Source organism: Trachypithecus francoisi, unplaced genomic scaffold, assembly GCF_009764315.1.
Source record: "Trachypithecus francoisi isolate TF-2019V2 unplaced genomic scaffold, Tfra_2.0 Contig01603, whole genome shotgun sequence".
Lineage (NCBI taxonomy): Eukaryota > Metazoa > Chordata > Mammalia > Primates > Cercopithecidae > Trachypithecus > Trachypithecus francoisi.
The window spans coordinates 2,156,156-2,159,225 of NW_022681445.1; positions in this window are offsets into that span (position 1 = coordinate 2,156,156).

Below are 3,070 nucleotides of genomic sequence, written 5' to 3' on the forward strand. Positions count from 1 at the left end.
ACCGTACAATTCACTGTTTTTTAGCATATTTACAAAGATGTGCAATCATCACCACTATATAATACCCCAACATTTTAATCACCTCAGTGGGTTTTCGTAATTGGCTGGTATAAATATTTAGAATGTAAGATTAAGGTGGGGTGTGGTGGCTCAGGTCTGCAATCCTAGCACTTTGGAAGGCGGAGGAAGGCAGATCATTTGAGGTCAGGAGTTTGAGACCAATCTAGCCAACAACGTGAAACCTTGTCTCTGGTAAAAATACAAAAAAATTAGCTGCGCGTGGTGGCATACACCTGTAATCCCAGTTACTCAGCAGGCTGAGGCAAGGGAATTGCTTGAACCCAGGAGGCAGAGGTTGCAGTGAGCCGAGATTGTGCCACTGCACTCCAGCCTGGGCGACAGAGCACGACTCTGTCTCAAAAAAAAGAAAGAAAGAAAAAAAAAGAATGTAAGATTAAAGTGAATACCTCCAGTTTTCACCATCACTTAACTAATGCATGCATTTATTGAAACATAACTTCCTATTTTAGGTAAATTGTTGTACTAAAAATTTATGTGATATAAAACACGTATTCATATAAATTTTACTTAAGTATTCAATGAACACATAGATAACCTAAATTCTATTTTTTTGTTTTTTGTTTTTTTGAGATGGAGTCTGGCTCTGTTGCCCAGGCTAGAGTGCAATGTCTCAATCTCAGCTCACTGCAACCTCCCCCTCCCGGGTTCAAGGGATTCTCCTGCCTCAGCCTTCCGAGTAGCTGGGATTACAGGTACGTGCCACCATGCCCAGGTAATTTTTCTATTTTTTAGGAAAGGGTTTTCGCCAGGTCAGGATTTTGGTCAGGCTGGTCTCGAACTCCTGACCTCAACTGATCAGCAAACCTCGGCCTCCCAAAGTGCTGGGATTACAGACGTGAAGCACCGCACCTGGCCCAGAAAACCTAAATCCTTATTTATTCACCTGTCCTTACATTTTTTTTCTGGTTTGAAATAGCTGTTTATAAAAAGCAACTCCATTAAAAATTGGGGAAAGGACACGAACAGACACTTCTCAAAAGAAGGCATACATGTGGCCAACAAACACGGAAAAAAGCTCAATATCACTGATAATTCGAGAAATGCAAATCAAAACCACATGAGATACCACCTCAGACTAGTCAGAATGGTGATCATTAAAAAGTAAAAAAACAAAAGATACTGGTGAGGTTGTGGAGAAAACGGAACGCTCTTACACTATTTGTGGGGATGTAAATTAGTTCAACCATTGTGGAAGACAGAGTGGCAATTCCTCAAAGCCCTAGAGGAAGAAATACCATTTGACCAAGCAATCTCATTACTAGGTATATAGCCTCCAAAATATAAATCATTCTATTATAAAGATCCATGCACGCATATGTTCACTGCAGCACTATTCACAATAGCAAAGACATGGAATCAACCCAAATGCCCATCAATGATAGACTGGATAAACAAAATGTGATACATATACACCATGAAATACCATGCAGCCATAAAAACGAACAAGATCATATGCTTTGCAAGGGACATGGATGGAGCCGAAAGCCATTATTCTCAGCAAACTAAGGCAGGAACAGAAAACCAAATACCGCATGTTCTCATTTATAAGTGGGAGCTGACTGGTGAGAACACATGGACGCATGCGGGGGAACAACACACACTGAGGCCTGTCCGAGGGTTGGGGGTGGGAGGAGGGAGAGCATCAGGAAGAACAGCTAATGGATGCTGGGCTTCATAGCTAGATGATGGGATGATCTGTGCAGCAAACCACCATGGCACACAGTTTACCTATGTAACAACCCTCCACATCCTGCGCATGCACCCCTGAACTTAGAAGTCGGGGAAAAAAAAGAGAGTTAGCAGAGAAATTATCACCTTAATGAATTCCTTTCTTCACTTCTCATATTGCCCCTCATTTTCCCTAATTTCCCTTTTATTTCATTTATAATATATATATATATTTTTTTTTTCTAAGACGGAATCTCGCTCTGTCACCCAGGCTGGAGTGCAGTGGCGCCATCTCAGCTCACTCACTGCAAGCTCCGTCTCCCGGGTTCACGCCATTCTCCTGCCTCAGCTCCCAAGTAGCTGCGACTAAGGGCGCCCACTACCACGCCTGGCTAATTTTTGTGGTCTTTTTTTGTTTTTTTTTTGTATTTTTAGTAGAGACAGGGTTGCATATTGGCCAGGCTGGTCTCGAACTCCTGACCTCGTGATCCGCCCGCCTCGGCCTCCCAACGTAGTGGGATTACAGGCGTGAGCCACTGTGCCCGGCCTCATTAATAATATTATTTCCTAAAAGCTAACTTGATGACTACTTACAAGTATTGTAAAGTGAGCTTGGCTTCTCAGTATTCGTCATTGTGGCTTTCATATTATCTTTTCACTTCTCTTTACTATAATTTTGCATAATAGTTGTCTCACATGTTTTTATGTAAATAAATTTATTGCAAACAAAAAAAGAAATAGCTGTTTATGACAAAATTTGTATAGAAATGCACAGAGAAAAAAATCATTCAAATGCTTTTCAACACGACGAAAAGTGGGTTAAGGTGTCAAGAATTTTTAAATTTTAAAACACCGATTTATCGGTAATCGAGGTTTTTTTGGATCTACTTCTTTAAGAAAAAAAAACAAAACAAAACAGCGCACTTGAGACGCTCTCACGACACCTAGCTAAATTCACTGGGAACGCAGTCTAACGTCACCAAGGCCCACCTCCCGGGCCCTAGAAATCACTCTCTGGGAACAAGCTAGGGACTTTGATTTTGCTAGCCCTGCCCCTCTGAGCCCTTCGCCAAACTTCCGCGAGGGGGCGCCCGCCCCGCCACCCGCCGGGGCTCAGCACGCGGCCTTTTCCCAGCCAAGAGCCCCGTCATTGGTGGGCGCGGACCCCTGAGCCGATCTCGCCTTATTAAATTACAGAAATCGGTATTTAAAAAAAAGGGCGGGGTGGACACTCCCTCTTTTCTGTTCTCACACCCTAGCTGATTCCCAGGTTTCGGGAAACTCCACAGGAAACGGAAATGGTGTCTCCCTGGCCAGCGCG